This window comes from Toxorhynchites rutilus, chromosome 2 (genome assembly GCF_029784135.1).
Source record: "Toxorhynchites rutilus septentrionalis strain SRP chromosome 2, ASM2978413v1, whole genome shotgun sequence".
NCBI lineage: Eukaryota > Metazoa > Arthropoda > Insecta > Diptera > Culicidae > Toxorhynchites > Toxorhynchites rutilus.
Genome location: NC_073745.1, coordinates 223468188 through 223492099, shown reverse-complemented (window position 1 = coordinate 223492099; position 23912 = coordinate 223468188). Strand labels below are relative to the sequence as shown.

Genomic DNA, 23912 nt, shown 5'->3' with positions numbered 1-23912 from the left:
AGAATTGCCGTTCGGACGTATCCCGTAAGTTTGAATTTATTTACATAGATGGTATTCAAACAACACTAAACATTGGCTACAGTTTCGTCGGCACAGTTGATTGCCGTTATGAACCAGCACAAAAAACAAAGCTGCAAATTATGCACCATGTCGGTACCACGATCAAAGCATTCCCTGAATAAATCATATCACATTAGTCGAGCCAGCTGGCGGAAGCATATGCATAAAGGTTACTAGGTTACTATTTTCAACGACAACTGTTTATTTATTATACTGCTTCAAATACCTTCGACGAAATCAAATGTAACCATACCAACGTAAGTGATAACATAAACAAATCCAAACCTTTCGTCTTGCCATTCCTCATACGTCTTTTCTAAATAGTGTAAATTACGAGCCACCTGTTAACTCCACCTTCTTGATCTAAACAACCGTCGCGATTGTCAAAAATGATTGGAACTGTCTGATCGAGATGGAAAATGAAAGGTGGGAAGATTTTTTAAATCTGTGACGTCACAGATTTTGTTTATGTTGTTACATTTCTTATAATAGTCCACTACATAGGAAAAGTGTTTTTATTAAAAGTAAAAATAAGCAAATGAAATTAGTTTTTTTCCTAATTCAATGCTAGCGTTCAAAATCATAATGGCCCGACATTTTAACAGAAACTGAAATTTCAGTATTGTTGAAGTGTTCTACACTCAATTTCATTTCAATTTTAATTCTCGTTACGTCGACCAAAAACGTAAACGAACGAAGTCAGAGTCACACAATCTTTTGCTCCTTTGAAGGATAAACATTTGACAGTGCATGGGGAAAAAAGGTTGCAAGTTTTTTCATGTAAAATGAACTTGAAAAATAAATTTAATTCACTCCGTATGACTTAAATTAAGACGAAAAGTTTTCCGTTTGCGTCTCAGTTTTAGACGACTGAAGTTTTCAGCAAGGAGCCTCTATATATACCAGGTGAAACAATCATATGAAATGCACTTTCAGCGATATTGAAATTGCTGTCGGTATTGTTTACAAACAGCAACAGAACTCTGCCGGCGGCTCCCTACAAAGTGCTACGACGCTTATTCGAACGATGCCAACTATGTTCGGCTTTCGCGAATTTATGTGAAAAAGAAGGGATGATTTTGTAGAATTTCATTCTTATCCGGTTCATCCACTACTCTCGCATGTGAAAATGCAAAAATGGCGTATCCTAGCAATAACAAAACAAACAACCCCCGCTCCACAAACCGTAATCCCCTTCTTATTGAAGTGATGATGTTGCTTCACCTGTTATACATTTATACAAGCGCCTTGGTTTTCAGCACCCTAACTGTGAAAAAAGTAAATAAAATTGCTGACAAAAGTCAAACTTCCATGAAGTTGTTCTAGAATCCAAACATAGTAGACATTAGAATACTATTTCTGAAATAAAAAAAAAAAAACATTCCAGTTCGTGATATGTTCTGTTTTTTTTTTCATCATGCGAAAAATATGATTTGGAAATCTGCAATTAGCTTCTGTATATCCTCCTTCAACGTTATTCGTTGACACATTCAATTTTGTACCATTTCAGTAACTGACTGGTATGCCTGATATGTGAACTGCTTATCTTCCTGGCTACTAACACAATCAAAGTTCAACACAACCAAAACCCGTGAATCTTCCCACCTTCTATTCTTCATCTCGCTGTCTGATCACTCACATTTCTACTACCATCATACGCCACAACCACCGCTCTCGTAACGTAAAGTTGTAAACAGAGCGATCGGCAGTGAGAGGCATTGGAACCAACCGTCAGTTGGTTAGGTGTTAGAAACAAAAGAGTGAGTAAAGGGTGTGTCACATCAAATTGCATCACGGAAAAAACGCTGTAGAAATTTAATTTTTAGGAATTATATCTTCAGCTTTCGCTCATAATCAGATAAAAGTGTATAGATCACGTTGGCCATGCTTCACTGTCAGTTTTTTTGTAAATTTGGAAAAATGTCGTCGAACGAAAAAGAGCGTCGTGAATTAATCCTGTGCACTCATTTCGAGAATCCGGAGTTGTCACATCGGGACATCGGTAAGATGCTGGGAATCGTCCAATCCACGGTCAGCAGAGTACTAAAATGATACTTCGAGAACTTAACCATCGACCGGAAGGTGAAGAACGGCAAAAATGGATGCTCCGTCAGTGAAAAAGATCACAAGCGCGTAGTTAAGAAGTTTAGACGTGATCCGAGAAGTTCGGTCCGGGATGTCGCCAATAAGCTGAATTTGTCAAGGTCATTCGTCCAGCGGACCAAGCAGCGGGAGGGCCTGCGTACATACAAGGTTCAGAAGGCTCCTAACCGCGACGAAAGGCAAAACATGGTGGGGAAGACGCGAGCCCGGAAGCTGTACACCGAAATGCTGACGAAGCCGCATTGCCTGGTAATGGACGACGAAACCTACGTCAAAGCGGACTTTCGTCAGCTGCCGGGCCTGTTGTTCTTCTCCGCAGAGGACAAATTCAGCGTTCCGGAGGAGATTCGCAAGCAGAAACTATCCAAGTTTGCCAAAAAGTACATGGTGAGGCAAGCGATCTGCTTTTGCGGAAAGCGGAGCGCCCCCTTCGTGATGACCGGCACGGTAAACGGGCAGGTTTACCTTAAGGAGTGCCTACAGAAGCGCTTACTACCACTATTGAAGCAGCACGAGGGCACGACCATCTTCTGGCCGGATCTCGCTTCGTGCCACTATTCAAAGGACGTGTTGGAGTGGTACGAAGCCAACGGGGTCACCTTCGTGCCAAAGGAAATGAACCCGCCCAACGCGCCGGAGCTTCGCCCAATATTTCTCTATTGGGCGATTATGAAGCAGGCCCTCCGGAAGAACCCAAAAGTTGTCAAATCGGAGGCAGACTTCAAGAGAAAATGGATTTCTGTTTAAAAAAAACTACAACCTGACGTTGTACAGAACCTTATGGACGGGGTAAAGAGGAAGGTGCGAGCATACGGGCTTGGGCTCGAAGTATGAATAAAAAGAAAATGCCAAAAGTTGTTTAATAGTTTTTATTTTACTGTCTAAAATTTTCAAAAGGATCGGTCTACTGGGTGAATTTCTACAGCGTTTTTTCCGTGATGCAATTTGATGTGACACACCTTTTATCACTACTGAATATTTGGATCTCACGTGCCGTGAGATGAATTGAGTGTCTATGGTCAGCTTTTTTGTGACATTGACGGTGATGGATTGCAGCTCTGCCCCTGGTAGGCGTGTATGATAGTTTTAAAATTTTCTAAATTTTTCTTTATATAATTCACTGTTTTTTTCCAACACTTTTGCCAACCAACCTATCTCCTTTACGCTCGCTCCGGCGCGCAATAAAACAACGACGACTGACCGATTACTCTCTTGTTTCGACATCTTTAGGGGAAGTGGGGGCAAAGTGGTCACCCTAAGGAATATGCCCATTTCCAGCGCCCACATATCGCTCCAACTCCCGTTTCACGAAGAATATTATAGTTCAACTTATTGTTCTTCAAGGTAGCAATATGTGAACAGTGGTCCAAATTGATGGTTTGTCCAATATATCAGATTGAATAAACTAAATTTCACGAGAAATTCCTTAAATACCATGCGCACAGAACTGCGGCCGAATGGCTATCGAGGGAGTAATTTCTGTTTTTATTTGTATTTTGACATGCGACAGCTCTACTGAAGTACAGGGTGACTCAAAAGTCATTAAATTCTTCAAACATAAGTTGACTATCAATACGGCATCTATAATCAATAGTTATACTACCAAACAAGCAGGTGACACCTTTGCCCCCCATGACCAATTTACCCCCACTATCCCTACGTTTACTTAACACTGTTTGCCTACATCTGACACCTAATAGAATTAGTTATACAGTGCTGCCAGATATATCTGAATCTTGTTTCGCAAGCACGATAAATTGCTATTTTAAATTTACTGCAAAAATTCGTCACGCACCCTGTAGTGTAGAATACAATAACTGTCTTCATTTATAAGACTGGCCATTTGAACATTTTTGTTGTGTTCAGACGTGAAACATTGAAAAAACTAAAATTTCAGTGTTTCATAAATATAGAACCAGATAGAAAAACTCTCACTAATGCTAATGTTCTAGTATTTCTCTATTGTTGCTTGCTTTGTTGGAATTCATAGTTTCTGAAACTGGTTTGTTAAGGAGTTTCCGACTAACGAGCCTAGTTTTCCCCGTTGGTCTGCTTGTTATTTTTTTGTTGGTTTGATTTCCCAACCGCGAAGGGAAAACGTGGATTGCTTGAGTTACTGCCTGTTACGATAACGCAGGCAGACTGAGATCTATTTTATCGATATGAGGTCGATTGTTGCGATTGTTGGGAGTATCCCGGTGGGCCGTGCACAGGGTCTTAGACCGAGTGAAGAAAGGACAACTATCCGCAAAGGTGTCCGCCTATCGTCCGAGGGCAGCTCGAATTCCGAGGGTTATCGCTGCCATCAAAAGGATGGTTCGGGCGAGTCCAGTGCGTTTATTGAAGAAAATGGTGAAGGAACACGGGATCAGCGAATTTACGGGACGGAAGATCGTAGAGGAAGATTGCGGGGTAAGGGGGCGATTTCACGGAAAAAACTCACATGACGCTAAGTAAGAAAACGTGAATGTTCGAAAGTATTCATATCAAAAAATCAATTTTGGCTGGAACGGAATTCGCCAGGCAGGTGATTGGGAACGAAATTCATCGAATAAGCTTCATACCAATCTATCAAGATTTTTAAGTAGTGACCGGAATCTATATTTTTTTAGAGAAGTGATTGTTATTTTTTGCTGGTTTGAAAAATTACAACATACATCTTTTGGATCGTAGTGATCTAATATTGATCAGTTCTGGAATCATTTAATAAAACTCTAAATAGTTCAACTCTATAGTCCAAAATTTTCCCTAAAGTACAACGGGACAGCTCTCGACTTTCACGTTAGCGAAGAAAATGACCTCAGGTCTGATCCTTTGGACGACAGCAAATAAAATCAAAACTACGCAAATGATAGAATGTAAAGATCGCACCATTGTGAGAAACTACGAAAAATTAAAATAATTTTTGAACTACAGACCCATTGTTTTAGTATGTATTACTGCATGATATAATCGTATAATCAGAAAAACCAACAATCGGAAAAAACATTAGGAATTATTTTCCTGGCAAGAGATCTAAATCAGGAAAGTAAAACAACCAAGCAATCGCAACTAACTAAAATTATCATTTCTGTTATCCAACTTTTCTGTTATCCAACTTTTTTGCGAATCGTTCAACTCGACCTTGAATGTACCTACATGAGCGTGGAAGAACGCTAGCGAAAATTCATTTCAACCTTTTTGTATTATGCATGCTTCGAATGTTTCTACATTGCACTTGGGCTGAAACAATGCGAGAAGTGGACGAAAGTCAATTCTTCATGGCTACCAATGCCGTGCAAACTACAATAGTTGAAATTTGATATCTTTGGAAACGGCGGGTGGCGTTTCCGCTTGCCGTTGCCGTGGCGGGCACACACGCGGAAAATTACAGACCACCACCCGGCGTGTGGCTGAACACGCGAGAACGTGGAAATCTGAGCGTAATGCGATTTTCTTACATGTATGAAATGTCTAGACTATTTTACACGCGGTTCCATACCTCTCTCTATTTTAAGCCCCAGATTTTAGTACTTTGTAGTGATTATTTTATTGCCCATTTTGCCATCTCGGCCTCTGTGCATACGTGCGATTATTTCCTCTCACCTATTAAAAATAGTGAAATGAAAAGCTCTCTATCTCTTCACGGCCATCAATCCAGGCCGTGGCCACTCGATGCTAGTTCACCATTAGGTGAAATCTCACTTTTACATTGCCACAAGAAAAGTCGGAAGCGACTTCGAGAAACTTTTTCTTCTTCATCTACAGACCCAACATTAAGTCGGAACAATAACAAAAACCGAAAACATGCACAGCTATGAAGGGCACCCTTAAACATTCTATCAGGCCAGCTGTGATAACGGTTTTATTATTAGCTTGCAGCAAACGAATGATTCACCGATACTGTATCAAACCACTCCAGCCAATGTCAGATCAATCAGTGAGTTTATGAAACTTGTATGTTCGACATTTTTGCAAGTGATATCAGAGTAACACCGTATAGGTTATGTACCAGATAAGAGTTTTCCCCAATACTTTACATCAGCGATTTTCAATTCGAATACACCCATGACACCACATCCTCTGATAAATATGATCTTTTACTTCCTTTTCGAGACTTTGAAGCAGAGAAACAATCTGCATAAATGAAGCAAAAATGGTGAATGCGCATCATTTTGAAACTACAACTTTCAGGTATTAGAGTATTTTACGTACATATTTTTATCTTAGTGTGTGTAGGTGTAGTGGGCAACAATATCGGGAAGAAATGAAAAAAAAAATTTTCTTAGTTTTATTCAAGAATATTCTAGACTAACACATTTTTTTGCTAACCAACTCAACAGCAAATTCAATTAACTTTATCAAACGAACTATTCAATAAACAACCATCGCACCGCAAATCGAAAGGCAACTTCAAAAAATCTATTTCTCAAAAACCATCACTTGGTAATACTTCCTTAAAAATGATATCAAATAACTACCGGAATGAAATTTCGTACAATGAATAAAGAAGGTCCCCAAACAGCAAAAAATCACCCAGCGATCACTATCACACTTGCCTCAGAACTTGACACGAAAATGTATGGCAATGAAAACAAATGTGAGATAAGATAACACAGCTAGTAGATCACACAGTTAGTTTGCAATATACGGTGCAATCGATAGACAAAGATTATTGTGTTACATTTGTGTTGTGTTACAGCGGATGGTTGGCTTTTTATGTGCATGTAAAAAAACGGAATTAACTCAATTGCAATCGAGCACTGTAATGAAAATGTGTTCACAGGCAACGGGAGAAAAAAAAATATAACGTGGCCTCCACGGTCATATGTTGTCAATGTTAATCAAAATGTGTGTGTTTTGCAATCTAAATCCAAAAAAAGTTTCTTGTGTGTGTTTGTTGTATTTCGGAAGAGTTTTTTAACAGATCGTTGGGCATTACATTTTTGTTCGTGAAATTTAATGATTTAAATCTTGAAACCCAGCTCTGGTAGTATTGATGTTGCTTCAAGAACGAATCGAAACACTTTCCGTAATTTCGTTATTATTTTAAAGATAATATATGAAGATTTAGCTAAAACAATAATTACACTCTCGAAAATTCCCGATATCCATATCTTTTTTCCTCTTATTCTTGACTTCAAAGGACCTAAATCTGTATATATAAAAGAAGATTTTTCCCACGTACGTGTAAAATATCATCACAGGAGAACGGCTGATCAGATTCTGTGTCGTCTGTATATTGTTGAGTTTGTCTTCACCCAAATTAGAACGATAGAATACTTTGGAAAATATTTGAGATGAGTATGAAAATTTAAAAAAAATACTGTGCATATCTTATATATAAAGAAGCATATTTAAAATAGAAAGGGAAAATTCAAAAATAAGAGGTTATGCTCAACGCATATGTATGTTTCGCAGTGAAAATCATCATTTAGATCAATTTTACAGATCCGAACGATAACATACAAACGCTCGTTATTTTTACTAACCAAAATATTCTCTAGATATAAATTATATGGTAGAACAACGTTTTCTGGGTCAGCTAGTTTAAGATATTTTTAGGCATAAGCTATTTTTGTAAGGCACACTGGAATACCTTATTATTTTAATTATTAAATACAATTTTCGTATTTAACTATTCAATTTCTACAATGATATTCTCTCTACGACTTTTCACTGGTGCCCTTTATTTGAATTTGCGCTATTAAATTTCCTTTAACTTTTCTGTTTTTAATTTTACCAATTCAAATGTTACGTCACTATGCGTTACGGTGTGGCACATAGGTTTCTGATAGAGATGCGTTGTCACAGCGACGATTTTTATTCATTTTGCTTAAAGCTAGCTGACCCGACCAAGTCCATTTCACACAGAATTGATTTTGACGTAGAATTACGTCTTTCGGGAACATATGAGGGGTACAAATTGGAGAACGAAAATCGATCGCGTCGAGTAAAATTTCAAACGCTTAATGCTTAGTCATTCCATGATAGATTGATGAGATTTTTGCGTCAATCGATTTCAGCACACCATAACAATTTTTTTGAATAAAATAATATATGTCATGTGCTCCCGAGGTTGAGTGGTTAGCGTCACACATAATCATGCCGGGGATTCGGGTTCGATTCCCGTTCTGGTCGGGGGAATTTTTCGTCGAAGAAATTTTCTCCGACTTGCACTATGGTCACGCGTATTCTACAGCTTGCCACTCAGAATGCATTCAAGGCGTTTTATTTGGCATAGAAATCTCAACTAAGTACTAATAAAAATGACCTCTAGGAACGTTAGAGCCTTTTAAGAAGAATATGTGTCATGAAACTAACTATTGAACACATGAAAAATTTCAACTGTTATCAAACGAAAATAACTCGTTCTGATTGGTCGATATTGAAGATACAAGCTTCCTCTTGTACTCACAATTATTGCTCAGTCATTTTCTGATAGATTTACGAGAGTTTTGTATCAATCATTTTGGGCACTCCATAACAATTCATGACATGAATAAAATTATACATTTTATGAATCTACAGACTTCAAAAACAAGGTGCCTGTGGGGAAATCGGCCTTGCAAATACATAAAAGTAGGGAAAGCTTTTGTTTCCATCGAAATGTGTTCCCTAACAGAGCAAAAGTGTAAGTGTAGAATTATATGGTAGCTGTTTTGTTAAAATTACTTGAAATATGAAATGATTTATTTCAATTTTCATAAGTAAAAACAAAAGTGTGTTCCCGCTCGAAAATGGAGGAAGGTTCATGCGGCGAGAACAATTGGAAAAGTGAAGGAATATTCGAAAAAGTGATTTCCCATATGCTCTACATATCGTATTAGGTGCTGTTAGCTCGATTGAAATTCGCATTGATTCCGTTGGATTTTAAGCGAAGATGGAAGTGGGTTAAATAAACACTCAGAAAGTAAAAATTATGAAAAAATTACCTTTTCCATTTCAAATATGTTTTCTCTGTAATAAAGTAACATGTTTTATCTGGTGAGGAGAATTGATAATTGTGTTTAATAATGATAATTATCTTATATTACATTGGTGAGTTTTTTTTTCTTATTTCAACCATACATTACTAAATTCTAAATTCACTAAACTCACGATGACGAATGTACAGTATTGAAATCTACGGTGGTGCGAGGTGGTGTTAGCAAATCCTAAAATGGTTTCATATGGCTAAAAATGAAATGGAAATTATTACTTGATGTTATTGAAATGCGTAGTCCTGATCATTTTCCATAAATGTCCTCATGCTTCTCCCAAAACTATAAAATTATTATCAGACAAAATTCACGTTCAAGAAACTTTAATCATTTGCAATAAATATGTTAGTTCATTTCAAGAAATACATATTTGATACGAAAAACTTATATTCATAAATCATAATTTTTATTTTCAAAGTTCCATTGATCTTTTTTTTTCAACAAATCCTGACCTCGAAATCCAGAAGTTTGATTAAAATATGGTGTCAAAAAAAATAAAAGAAAAAATAGATTTTTCGGGCCACCCAAAAATGGAAATGGAAAAGTAAAAAATCACTGGTCTTATATTTTGCGATATGGAACAAAACTACCAATTTTCACGAAAATCTGAGAAATCTGCATACTGAGAGTTTTGGATATAGATATACAACATTTATTTGGCAACACTTTTTAATATGTGTGCGATTCTAATAACTCAAACTTTTCCCCGAAAACTTTTGCAACATCTGACAGTCAAATTCGTCCCCGTAAGTTCTACCCATCGTCGATCAATATCCTTCAAGCGACCTCAGCCACGGTGTATTGGCCAGAAAAAACCACCAATAACTTTGAGTAGGATTAAGATATTGACAAGATCTGCATCGCAAAACGTTGGTCTCGATAAGCTCTAAAAGTCGTACCAAGACAGTTTGGATGTAGAATTTGAAATATAAAAGTTAAAGCAGAAAAACCCGTTTTTTCATGGTTACCCTAACGCAACTTAGAAAAAAGCGCTTAATCGATCATATTGAAAGATAGAATAAAGTGTCGTTCTTCAATGTTAATTAAAATTACTGGATCTACAATATTGTAGAACTATATTTATCTCTATCTATAAACATAAGAACAACAAGTAACAACTTTGTTGAAGACAGTTTTTGTCTAGAGAATAAATATCTCCAACAAAGTTGTTTTTAGCGCTTTCAATCTAAGCTTCATTAGGATAATTATGATAAAACGGGTTTTTTTACTCTCACTTTTATATTTAAAATTTTACATCAACACTCTCTTCGTACGACTTTTTTTTGCGATTAAGAACTTGTCAATATCTTAATCCTGCTCAAATTTATTGACGGGTTTTCACCCAAAACCTCATGATTTCAATTTTAATTTACTCAAACACAAAAAATAACATAGTTTTCAAAATCATATATTATATAGAGTGAAATTTTTTCTTTCAAATTCCGCTAACAAACATTTTTTATGTTTGTCCCGAAAAGAATGACAAACTAATGAAGAGAGTGTATTTTTTGGGAAGAAATATCAATAACTTTGAGTGGAGTTGAGATATTGACAAGTTCTGTATCGCAAAATATTTGCATTAGTAAGCTCTAAAAGTCTTTCTAAGAGAGTTTGCATGTAGAATTTGAAATATAAAAATTAGGGCAAGAAAACAGTTTTTTTTATGGTGACCCTAACGCAACCTAGAAAAAAAGCGCTATATCGGTTATTTCGAGAGATAGAGAATAACTTTGTTCTACACAGATATGTCAAATACAACATTGATACAACATACAACATTGTTGAACTATGTTTACCTCTTTCTATAAAGATAAGAAAGTAAGAAACATTTTCCAAAATTTTGGTCACTCTGATAACATAATAACATAAAAATGAGCGCTCTATCATATGTCTATCATATCGAAGACAGTTTTTGTCCAGAGAATAACTGTCGAGCTTCTTCTTCTTTTTCAATGGCACTAATGTTCCTAGAGGAACTTCGCCGTCTCAACGTAGTATTACTTGCGTAATTATTTTTTTTATTAGTACTGAGTTGAGGTTTCTATGCCAAATAACACGCCTTGAATGCATTCTGAGTGGCAAGCTCTAGAATACGCGTGATCACAGTGCAAGTCGGAGGAAATTTCTTTGACGAAAAATTCCCCCGACCAGAACGGGAATCGAACCCGAACACCCGGCATGTTAGTTATGACGCTAACCACTCGGCCACGGGAGCACACACTGTCGAGCTCTAAATGCTAATTTCCACTTGAATGCATCTCCTGGACCATTGTGCAGTGTAAGTTAAAATATTTTTTTTTGTCTCAAAAAATCTTTTCTGATTTGGAATTAATTATAAGTCCAATTTTGAAGCATAATCTTAGATTTAGTATCATTTATTGACATAGTTATTATGAATTCAACATTGTCGAATTAGGTATCCACATAGAGACAAAATTATAGTAGAAATTCAATGCTTCATTGAGGTGTCATGGAAGTTCACACAGTGCTTGTTCACATTGTGCTAATTAAGTAGCTTTGTTATAACAATTACAATAACATAATAGTTGATAACTATCTAATAATTTGAAAAAAGGAGAAGTCTCAACGCTTGAAAAATAATCATAAAATTGCCGTATGCTTAGAATACGGACAGATTCTGATTGTATTAAGATTCACATTTTATCTGTTTTCGCCCACTGACGTAAGTTCTAGGGATTGTTAACCGGTTTTACCGGTGATACCGGGTCATTTTCCATTACCGAATTACCGGTAATTTTACAATCAATAACCGATAATTTCGGTAATTTTTATTTTTACACCATAAATAATATTTGCCTTTATTTCGCTTTGAAATATTGCTCGGTACAACTGGCATTGTTGCGTCGATTCGACGACCTCCAAACTTCAGTTCAAAAATCGCTGCTAAATCTGAAAACGAAACACAAAATAAGCTTCAGCGATGAGGAACTGACAGCGATAAAGGAATTGGATGCTGCCCTCGAACCAGTTCTAGTCACTGTTGAACTGCTATTACGGAAGAAATGAACCCTTTATGAAGCTGACGTCAGATTGCAATTTATGCTAGAACAGCTATCGGAGCAACCATCAGAAATTGCGAAGCAGTTGCTTGAAGCCCTGATTGAAAGGATTGCCAAAAGACGTTTCGTTCATGAAGATTTGTTCCCGTGTATGAATAATCATTCTGCTCGTGGTCGTGACACAATTAATGATGACTTTGGTGTCTTCTATCAAACATCACGGACTGCATTGATCTAGCAGGTATTGCAGGTATTTGAAATTTTTCCTAACTTGAGCAAATTTGACGATGATGATATTGATTCGGTAGCTGGACAACAGGAGGGAAAAAATCCACTGGACGATGGGAAACCTGCAGAACAGATGAGCATCAAGGAGCATCAAATTTGAACGACGATTGCAACGGTCGAAGGTATCAACATCCAGCCCAAGCTCAACGTCTATAAACGGATTGATGAAAACTCTTGGACAAAAGTTTTCGTACAGAGGGCATCAGAGGCAAAACATGACAATGGTATTCGATACTCTTCTACCCAGCATAATTGGACTCTGTACGGGCGTTTCCCTTTCTTTTGGAAACTTTGTCAATGAGACCCGATCTACGACAAAATTATCATTTTCTGTTCTATTACTTTAACCAGCAAAAAACTTGCACAATGTTTTTTTTGTAAACTAATCATTATAAATAAAAGCTGTTTCTTCAAGTAGAAGGTTTATTTTAAAGTATGTTTTTACCGGTAATTTACCAATAATGAAACATTCGTTGCCGAAAAACTGGTTATTGAAATTTTGTCACGGTAATGCAATCCCTAATTACTTCGTCTGGCTTCTTCAGATGCTGTCAAAAATTTCCAAAAACATTCAGTCGTAATTGTACCAGAAAAAGCCATCTCGAGTATCATTTTAATGATGTGACCGATATCTAGTTTTTCAATTTATCCTCGCTATATTTTCCCCAAAACGTGATCCTACGTCAAAACTTATCGATGATTCTTCTAGATATCTTCAATCCTTCAAAGAAAACATTACAAAGCAAAACGGATTATCACGACATAATGATTGCACTTTTGAAATTGTTAAACGATGCGGTTTCGGGGAAATGTTGGATGTGGAAATGAAGATGGACAAGTCTTTCCATGTTCTCTGAAGAGGCAAGGGAGAATAACTTTCGAACAACCTAAAAATATCTGGAAAAGTTGAAGAGTTGCTTCCGAGTTGCATAGTTGACGTAGGAAAAGGCCTTTCTGTATACTCAATTGTATGGGAAATTATAAACTCTCAATTCAGCCCAATTCTAACATATTTAAAACGATTGATGTAAAAATTTCGTAGATCCATAATCAAATGAATACGTACTAAAAACTAGATAATTTTCATGACGCGACCGATATTTCATTTGTAAATTTTCTCAATATGTTCCCGAAAGACGTAGTCCTACATCAAAAATTAACGACATAGAAATGGTGCTCCTGATAATTCCTACTAATTTTAAAAATGCATACATGAACACCTGAAGTGAAAGCTGGTCATAAACGCTCACTTAATAATATTAGGTTGGGGAAAAAGTAATCCATTATTTTTGCGTGAAATTAAAAAACATATTATGCCTCGGATTGTCCGATTTGTGTCATATGTGCACCGTTTTGTTGTAATACCTCTTGATAGCAACCTTTGATACCTTTACAACGAGCCTAAACTTAAAATTGTATAATCGTTACTACGCGAGATATCGATCAATACAACCAGTTACCGAGAAAATAATGGATTACTTTTTCCCCTACCTTATATTAAAACAGCACAGCCAAACTTACTTACTAACTTACAACGCAATGTTTTGTAAACAAAGCTAGCAATACCGTAAAACAAAAACAAAGCTACCCACCCCTAGCAACGCAGGTAGAAAAAAATTCCAACTTTCAAATCTTGAAGGTGCTCCTAGAATTCTTGATCGAACAAAATACCGGAGTGGTTTAAACTGTGAATCATCAGAAACAACCGAGGCCAGCTTCACACTTCACTTGTACTTAATTGGGAAAGTGTACTTTGTGCGGTAAAAAAAATCCATTTACACTACATTTCACCGATTTGCTTCACTTCACGCAGTACGCAAACAACACTCTAGATAGATGAACCAAATCAAATGATGCGGATTTTCGGTTACGCCATACGCATTAATTCCGTTTGCGTGTTTCAAATTAAATCAAATTGAAGTCTCCGGACTACATTGTTTACTCCATTCTCTCCGAACGACGATAGGGAACTAGCGACTGATGCAGTCGCCGAACTCCTACAGAAGGCAGATCGCGCGTGGAATCCTTATCACTTGTTTGTACTGTGCGAATTATAAACGGAAGAGATATTTTTGTTCGCCACAAACATACGGTCGATATGAGCCGCACATGTAGCAATGACAATCAATCTCCAAAAAGAACCGAACTCCGCTTCACATCGCACTTGTGCACTGAATCAAACTCAAAATTAAACTGCCGTAAACATATGCGCCCGCGGAATACGAAAAGAAAAAAACACAAAATAAAGCACTAAGAGCTCTAAGTACGTGTGCACCTCGCCGGGGCCTCTACTAATACCAGCAAGTGAGGATGACCCGGAACCCCAAACAATGCCAAAGCAAGTGCTTTTTAATACGCTCGCTCGCAAACCGATGAAGAGTCCCCTCGGTTCACCTGCTTTCGTTAGGACCATTAATTTCAAACTGTTTGAAGTAGCAAACGAATCGCCGTTGACCATCTCATCGGGGCACCGTGATGTAGCGGGCGCCGCCTGAAAATCGTCCATGATGCACGTTTTTTACGTTTTTTGTTGTGTTATGATTCGCGTCTACTCTCTGCTTTTTCTATCGGAACCAGCGGCCTGCAGTCAGTGGTAAGTCATGCGGGTTTAAAGGAGGGAATAATGAAGGTAACAAATGCCAATAAAACAAGCATGCTGTAGATGGCTCCCCTAGCAGTGCGGAGAATACTTCGCACTATTTCGCCAATGAATTCTACGATTTTTTGTTTCATTTTTATCAAATGAAATTTTCTCTTGTTGAATTGATTTGTATCCGGTTTTAGAGTCGGATCATATTTAAAAAAAAATGTGTTAAGAACTTTTTTTGTCGATCATCTTGACGAGCCGATTCCGTGTAGTTCGTGTGGAACTTAGAGCATATCTTGGGAAAATAATTGTCCGTGATAGCCTGATAGTTGTATTACTGAAATCAGGGCGTTGAAACTTGGGTGATATGTTTTATAGGCATGTGCTCCAACATATGCTCAAATAGAATAATCCATAGGTGTTGAGATTTGGGCTGGGGTATGGCCATACAGTCGTTCCGTACTAAACCGATTTAGTGGTTCTTAAGTTTTCGTGAAAATTGGTAGTTTTGTTCCTTACGCAATCTATTAGAACCGTTTTTTCTTACTTTTTTCATTAGAGCAACAATCGTTTTACGATGATATAATTTTCGTTTTCCGACCTAAACCTATGATTTAAATAGGTTCCAGAAAGTTCAATGTATCTAAATACACAACTGTCTAACTGGGTAGTGTTTACGAGAGACCTCATATTTTTAATCAGTCATCCGCAGTCTTGATTAGTACATTTATTAGTGAAGATATTTTACATAAATGAGAGTGACTGTTAGTGAGAACAACTCCGGGATACAGTGACTTCTTCAACTATCGAAACACAACGTTAGTGTCGTCCAAATTGAACCCTCATTAAACAGACAGGAGCCAACATATCGTGCTCCCAACTGACATTTTTCCTTTGTGTTTCTCTGGGTTTCCCCTCAGTTCGGTTTGGGATTTACTAACGATGAAAAATGCTGAGATTCATGGTACCCGGATGCGAAACACTGATCCTACAGGGCCCTTCTTTCTCAAATGTCCCGTACTTTTCATAAGCGTCCATTTACCCGCTACCAATAATGCAGACAGTTAAGCCGTGAAAATTGGATAATTCCATAAATAGAACAGATGTTGATATGTTTATTCTTATGAATTTGAATTTACGATTTTATTAATCATCGATTTCATTGAAATAAATAAATTAGAGGGTTATTATTTAGGAAAACATTTTAAAATAATCAGTTTGCAGTGTTGTTACTACCCCTCAGTCTTTTGGCAAAGATGCGGAAGCTTTGTTGGGAGATGCTCCGGGCCTGACTTCAAGTGGATATACCCTATCAGTGACTTTTTTTCAGATTGTGAAATATAGTTAAGTATAATTTTTTTACAAATTTTGTTACATTCGTCCGTATTAGGTGTTATACGACATTTGGTATTTTCAATGTTTATTGTCACACAATTTTCACCGCTCTACAATCACAATTGAAAATGCAGTACTGTGTCTCAAAACATGATTAAGTAATTTCAAAATTTAAAATTGTAACCCCTCTAAAATTCTGAAAAAAACACATAAAGGGTGTGTCACATCAAATTGCATCACGGAAAAAACGCTGTAGAAATTCGCCCAGTAGACCGATCCTTTTGAAAATTTTAGACAGTAAAATAAAAACTATTAAACAACTTTTGGCATTTTCTTTCTATTCATACTTCGAGCCCAAGCCCGTATGCTCGCACCTTCCTCTTTACCCCGTCCATAAGGTTCTGTACAACGGCAGGTTGTAGTTTTTTTTGAACAGAAATCCATTTTCTCTTGAAGTCCGCCTCCGATTTGACAACTTTTGGGTTCTTCCGGAGGACCTGATTCATAATCGCCCAATATTTCTCTATTGGGCGAAGCTCCGGCGCGTTGGGCGGGTTCATTTCCTTTGGCACGAAGGTGACCCCGTTGGCTTCGTACCACTCCAACACGTCCTTTGAATAGTGGCACGAAGCGAGATCCGGCCAGAAGATGGTCGGGCCCTCGTGCTGCTTCAATAGTGGTAGTAAGCGCTTCTGTAGGCACTCCTTAAGGTAAACCTGCCCGTTTACCGTGTCGGTCATCACGAAGGGGGCGCTCCGCTTTCCGCAAGAGCAGATCGCTTGCCACACCATGTACTTTTTGGCAAACTTGGATAGTTTCTGCTTGCGAATCTCCTCCGGAACGCTGAATTTGTCCTCTGCGGAGAAGAACAACAGGCCCGGCAGCTTACGAAAGTCCTCTTTGACGTAGGTTTCGTCGTCCATTACCAGGCAATGCGGCTTCGTCAGCATTTCGGTGTACAGCTTCCGGGCTCGCGTCTTCCCCACCATGTTTTGCCTTTCGTCGCGGTTAGGAGCCTTCTGAACCTTGTATGTACGCAGGCCCTCCCGCTGCTTGGTCCGCTGGATGAATGAACTTGACAAATTCAGCTTATTGGCGACATCCCGGACCGAACTTCTCGGATCACGTCTAAACTGCTTAACTACGCGCTTGTGATCTTTTTCACTGACGGAGCATCCATTTTTGCCGTTCTTCACCTTCCGGTCGATGGTTAGGTTCTCGAAGTATCGTTTTAGTACTCTGCTGACCGTGGATTGGACGATTCCCAACATCTTACCGATGTCCCGATGTGACAACTCCGGATTCTCGAAATGAGTGCACAGGATTAATTCACGACGCTCTTTTTCGTTCGACGCCATTTTTCCAAATTTACGAAAAATTGACAGTGAAGCATGGCCAACGTGATCTATACACTCTTATCTGATGATAAGTGAGAGCTGAAGATATAATTCCTAAAAATTAAATTTCTACAGCGTTTTTTCCGTGATGCAATTTGATGTGACACACCCTTTATCAAAACAGGTACATTTAAATAAAAAATTATGTTTTAATGGATCTAAAAATAAAATAAATCTAAATTTCGAAATAGCAAAAAATACTTTAATTTAAACAAAAATATATAAAAATATTTAATTCTCTCAGAGAAGCTTCATAATCGTGGACTTTCACCAACTCTGAATAATTTCTTGTACAATTTACTGTCAGAAAAGCACATGACTTTCTCTCATGGCAGCTCGAAATCTTCTCGTTACAGTTTTATGGGCCTACCGCAAGGCTCCTGCTTACAGTTTACAGTTTTTACGTCAATGATATAGATGTTGTACAGTTGTACAGTTTTTACGTCAATGATATAGATGATTGTCTAACTAGAGACTGCACGCTGAGACAACTTGCAGACGATGGAACTATTTCCATCACGGGTACTAATCCAGTCGTTCTGCAAAAGTCGTTGCAAGATACCCTGAACAATCTGTTCACGTGGGCCCTCTAGCTGGGTATCGAATTCTCTACGGAGAAAATTGAAATGGTCGTTTTTTCTAGGAAGCCCGAACCCACCCAATTCCAGCTTCAACTATTCGGCAAAACGATCCAACACTATGTTTTTCAAATACCTGGGTGTATATTTTGATTCAAAATGTACCTGGCGAAGACACATTGCGTATCTGAAACATAAATGCCAGCAAAGAATCAATTTTCTCCAAACAATTACCGGAACAAGGTGGGGCGCCCATCCAGGAGACCTCATTCAGTTGTACAAATCAACGATATTATCATTGTTAGGATATAGCAGTTTTTGCTTCCTGCCAGGATTCAAATTCTCAAGCTGGAGAGAATACAATATCGTTGCTTGCGTATAGCCATGGGGTGTATGCATTCGACACATACGATGAGTCTCGAAGTTTTGGCAGGAGTACCCCCGCTTACTCTTCGGTTCACAGAATTATCCTACAGATTTCTCATCCGTTGCAAGATCATGAATCCATTGGTGATTGATAACTTCGAAAATCTACTCCAACTGACTCCTCAGTCAAGTTTTATGTCATTATACCATGAGTATCTTACCCACGACGTGCACCCTCCACCAGGCATCTCCAACCAAGTTTGCTTCCCATATTTTTGCAATTCCTCTGTCATTTTTGATCTGTCCATGAGACAAAAAATCCATGGAATCCAAGATCATCTACGATCCAATGTTATTCCGTCGATATTTTTGGAAAAATATGATAAAATGTTCTTTACTGACGGTTCATTCATAAACGGGTCCACTGGCTTCGGCATCTTCAATGAAAATTCCAGTGCCTCTTTCAAACTCGAAGATCCTTGTTCCGTGTATGTCGCTGAACTGGGTGCGATGTACTATGCACTAGGGATCATTGAAACATTACCCATTGACCATTATTTTATTTTTTCAGACAGTCTCAGCTCAATAGAGGCAATCCGCTCAATGAAAGTTGATAAACGCTCATCTTAGTCGAAAAATTATTCAAGATTACCTTAGCATGAGTTCCCTCTCATTGCTCGATTCCGGGGAATGAGAAAGCGGACACGCTAGCTAAGGTGAGTGCATCAGAAGGCATACTATTTGAAAGGCAAATTGCTTATAATGAATTTTTCCACATTCCTCGTCAGCACACGCTCGTAAGTTGGCAGCGCATGGGGGGTGAAGATGAGTTCGATCGTTGGTTACACACGATTATCCCTAAGGTCTCGACGAGTGCATGGTTCAAGGGGTTGAATGTAGGTCGAGATTAGGGGGGCGTCGCTGATTAATGATCAGTTGCCCCCCAATAGGAAGTATCCCGTGTCGGCCACACATACAGAGTACTGGAGACTGCAACATCACAATTATGAGAACCTCGAGCCAACCGCGAGTAATCAGTTACATATTACTAACATAAAGGGTGTGTCACATCAAATTGCATCACGGAAAAAACGCTGTAGAAATTTAATTTTTAGAAATTATATCTTCAGCTTTCGCTTATAATCAGATAAGAGTGTATAGATCTCGTTGGCCATGCTTCACTGTCAATTTTCTCGTAAATTTGAAAAAATGTCGTCGAACGAAAAAGAGCGTCGTGAATTAATCCTGCGCACTCATTTCGAGAATCCGGAGTTGTCACATCGGGACATCGGTAAGATGCTGGGAATCGTCCAATCCACGGTCAGCAGAGTACTAAAACGATACTACGAGAACCTAACCATCGGAAGGTGGAAGGTGAAGAACGGCAAAAATGGATGCTCCGTCAGTGAAAAAGATCACAAGCGCGTAGTTAAGTAGTTTAGACGTGATCCGAGAAGTTCGGTCCGGGATGTCGCCAATAAGCTGAATTTGTCAAGTTCATTCGTCCAGCGGACCAAGCAGCGGGAGGGCCCCCGTACATACAAGGTTCAGAAGGCTCCTAACCGCGACGAAAGGCAAAACATGGTGGGGAAGCCCGGAAGCTGTACACCGAAATGCTGACGAAGCCGCATTGCCTGGTAATGGACGACGAAACCTACGTCGAAGCGGACTTTCGTCAGTTGCCGGGCCTGTTGTTCTTCTCCGCAGAGGACAAATTCAGCGTTCCAGAGTAGATTCACAAGCAGAAACTATCCAAGTTTGCCAAAAAGTACATGGTGTGGCAAGCGATCTGCTCTTGCGGAAAGCGGAACGCCCCCTTCGTGATGACCGGCACGGTAAACGGGCAGGTTTAACTTAAGGAGTGCCTACAGAAGCGCTTACTACCTCAAGGAACGAGGCACGCACGAGGGCCCGAGCATCTTCTGGCCGGATCTCGCTTCGTGCCACTATTCAAAGGACGTGTTGGAGTGATACGAAGCCAACGGGGTCACCTTCGTGCCAAAGGAAATGAACCCGCCCAACGCGCCGGAGCTTCGCCCAATAGAGAAATATTGGGCGATTATGAAGCAGGCCCTCCGGAAGAACCCAAAAGTTGTCAAATCGGAGGCGGACTTCAAGAGAAAATGGATTCATGTTAAAAAAAACTACAACCTGACGTTGTACAGCACCTTATGGACGGGGTAAAGAGGAAGGTGCGAGAATACGGGCTTGGGCTCGAAGTATGAATGAAAAGAAAATGCCAAAAGTTGTTTAATAGTTTTTATTTCACTGTCTAAAATTGTCAAAAGGATCGGTCTACTGGGCGAATTTCTACAGCGTTTTTTCCGTGATGCAATTTGATGTGACACACCCTTTAGTCGTAAGACAAAAATTGTCAAAATGTTGAACTCCCGGCCACGTCAGGCTAACGCCATATGTGCCTTAATAAAATACATATTTTGGAAATAAAAATATTTTCTATATTTTTTTTATAATTTGTCCATTACACCATTATAGACGTACTTTGAGTATTTTCTCGAATTTTCATATCCAAGTCTATTGAGTATGTCGTGGAAAAAAGTACGTTTTTGACTACAGCTCTTATAGTAAACCATATAGGGATTCACAAAAATTACTTAATTTTTATAATTTGATGCCTTATACAACATTTTCCATAGCACTGGTGATGAGATTTGTAGGCACTTTTTACGAATAAATGAATACAATACAATTATAGATTTTTTTTTATCCCATTTATTTATTTATCAGGCTCATTAGCATTTTATCTGTAACAGAGCCGGGTTTTTATCGTGTACATGTACATATGTTTATGTTTCTATAAATTGTAAATTACACAGTAGAAGTAGTAGCCATTTAGGCGTTAGGTTTTCTGTTCCATTACATTATGGTAAATTACACTGTAGTAGCCATTTAGGCGTAAGGGTATTCTATCTGTTCTTCCATTGTTCAGCAGACCGGACAGCGGAGACAGTTCATATTGATCATTGTTGAGTTATTTATAGAACAGCAGCCCGATGTGTCTTGCAGAGCAGAGCAGTTGTATGGATGAATCGATCTAATTTCGACCGTGGATCGATTTCCATCGCTGATGATGGTTGCGTGGACGTAGTTATTCTATAACAACACAAAGATGGTCAATTGAGGGCCCTGAGTTTGAACTCACGATCGATCGCTTAGTAAGCGAGATTATAGATTTTAGAATAATAACAAAATATAAGAAAATCAACAAAATATATTTTTTAATTATTGGATATTTTCGCGCCGCGCAGTTCTCGGAATTTCCTGAAAAACAAATCACAAATATCAAAAATTACATACGAACATATTTCAATGAAAATATTAAACCAGTACTAAGTCTCAAAATTCTAAAAAATAATATCAAAATTTTATAATTGGAGAGAAGAATGCTTGTAAAATCAATGAAATGTGCCATGAAATCCATCGAGTTAGGTAAAATATCAAGATACAGAACATCGAGTTAGGGAGAGTTAACTGTATATATTTTTTTGTATCGCCCAACACTGTTCAAATAAACGGCGCCAGTGGTTGTATGGTTAGCGTAACAGCCTCACAATCCGATCGGCCTGAGTTCAATCCCAGCTGGCGTCGTTGGGATTTTCTGAGGCGAAAAATCTCCTTCCTTCGGAGGAGAAGTAAAAGAAGTTGGCCCAGCTCATGAGTTGTTGGGTCTGATAGGTAGGAACAGGTGGAGTCGCCTCCCTGATGTCGGTAATTGGCACTAAAGTGGCGGAAATAGGCCGACGAAAAATAAGCGAAGATAAAAAAATAAAAAAAACGCTGTTCAAATTCTGAAAAATCACACAACTTAAAATGAACTCCTTTCAGGTAGAAACGTAGCAGACCCCTCGTCCGTATCAAAGCCAACGCTGTATTCTATGTTTAGAACTATTTTTTACGTTTCATCATTGAATCTTCACTGTCTCCTCCACAGAATCAAAACAGGCCGCTGAATAAGCATCTAGTCAAACTTTCCTCCTCTACACAGAAAAATAATCAATGCCTTTCCACTGGTCTGATTTCTTAAAAAAAAATCGGATTCTAATAAATGAAGAGTCTAAACTTTGAACTACCACCCATCTCAATGCAACAGAATGTTGTACTCCTCCAATCGTGCCAACAGGGTCTTCAATTTCTTATATTATTCGATTGATACATTTCAGTGTTATCTGCCTCGCTCTGCAAGCATCATGTTCCACCTCACCCCATTTATCACATTTTTCATACGATGGACATTGGACCCCCTTTCAAGGCAGCCTCTAAGATAACCCACAAAGCATACATTGTATATCTTCTTCTTCTTCTTCAATGGCACTAACGTTCCTAGAGGAACTTCGCCGTCTCAACGTAGTATTACTTGCGTCATTTTTATTAGTACTTAGTTGAGATTTCTATGCCAAATAACACGCCTTGAATGCATTCTGAGTGGCAAGCTCTAGAATACGCGTGATCCCGTTCTGATCACGAAAAATTCCCCCGACCAGAACGGGAATCGAACCCGAACACCCGGCATGTTAGTTATGACGCTAACCACTCGGCCACGGGAGCACATACATTGTATATCCGTTTGCTAAATTGAGCATTGACAGTACAGTACCATTGGAGCTTTGGCCTCTCACTGGCCTGAACATCTTGTTAACTGAGGGCATTATCCCATTCTTAACTCGTTGTTATTCACACTCTTTCACTTGTTAATTGAAAGAGTTGTTCATATGGATAGGAGGTTATCATTTTTGGCCAGAATTTGCTGTCGCATTTCGGATGAAGTGCATGGTTTCATAATCTGCTCAATTATCCGATTTTCAACGTTTCCTGAATCATACCTACCAAACTCCACAGCTAAGAATAAATGGAATCACTGATGCAGACATGCAGACGAAAAATGATTTTGATTTTGAAAAGATTGGGCCATTTCAAAAATTTCGCCCTGCAAGTCTGGCTACAAAAGGGGGCATCATGGTGGTCGAAGTTCGTCTTATATTTGACGGTTTTTGTTTTTTTAAACTTCTAGCCTACAACATTCAATCAACTCGTGAATGAATTGCTTCCTACTTAAAAGAAAATTCTAAAATTTCGTTTCATTATCAAATAATATCCGAAATGATGAGCAAGTGGATTGAATTCAACAATTTCGTAGTTCTATGTCAACAATGGGACACCACGCTCTATGATTTTTATAATGATTAAGTATTTTTAAC

General features: G+C 38.4%; 1 protein-coding gene across 2 annotated transcripts in view; it reads right to left on the bottom strand.

The window, feature by feature from the left end:
• Window positions 1–23912, bottom strand: part of LOC129770325 (uncharacterized) — a 50585-nt gene that overhangs the window by 26502 nt on the left and 171 nt on the right. The window contains exon 1 of one of the 2 annotated variants that reach the window (XM_055773063.1): window positions 14026–14796. The exons of the other annotated variant lie outside the window; for it this stretch is intronic. The gene's annotated coding sequence lies outside the window, so the exon portion shown is untranslated. Of the gene's footprint in view, window positions 1–14025; window positions 14797–23912 lie in introns of those variants that run through there. 2 annotated transcript variants of the gene reach the window in all.